This window comes from Melospiza melodia, chromosome 1 (genome assembly GCF_035770615.1).
Source record: "Melospiza melodia melodia isolate bMelMel2 chromosome 1, bMelMel2.pri, whole genome shotgun sequence".
In the NCBI taxonomy this organism is placed as follows: domain Eukaryota; kingdom Metazoa; phylum Chordata; class Aves; order Passeriformes; family Passerellidae; genus Melospiza; species Melospiza melodia.
In genome coordinates, this window is record NC_086194.1 from 144,905,146 (window position 1) to 144,905,414 (window position 269).

Below are 269 nucleotides of genomic sequence, written 5' to 3' on the forward strand. Positions count from 1 at the left end.
GCAGCCCGTTGTTCATTTGCCACCCGACCCGATCCGGGGCCTGTCGGGACGGAAGCGCCGCCGCCGCCGAGCGATCGAGCGGGATCCATTGTGGGCAGCCCCGCGCCCGCCGCGATCCAGGCCGGACCCGGGGGAGCGGGGAGCGAGCGGCCGGACTTCGCTTCTCTCGGTCGCCGCCCCCGCACGGCAGCCGGGCGCCTCCTTCCCCCGCCCCGTTCCCGCGGCGGACGGAGCGCTCGGCCGGGCGGGGGGCGCGGGGCGCGCCCGCC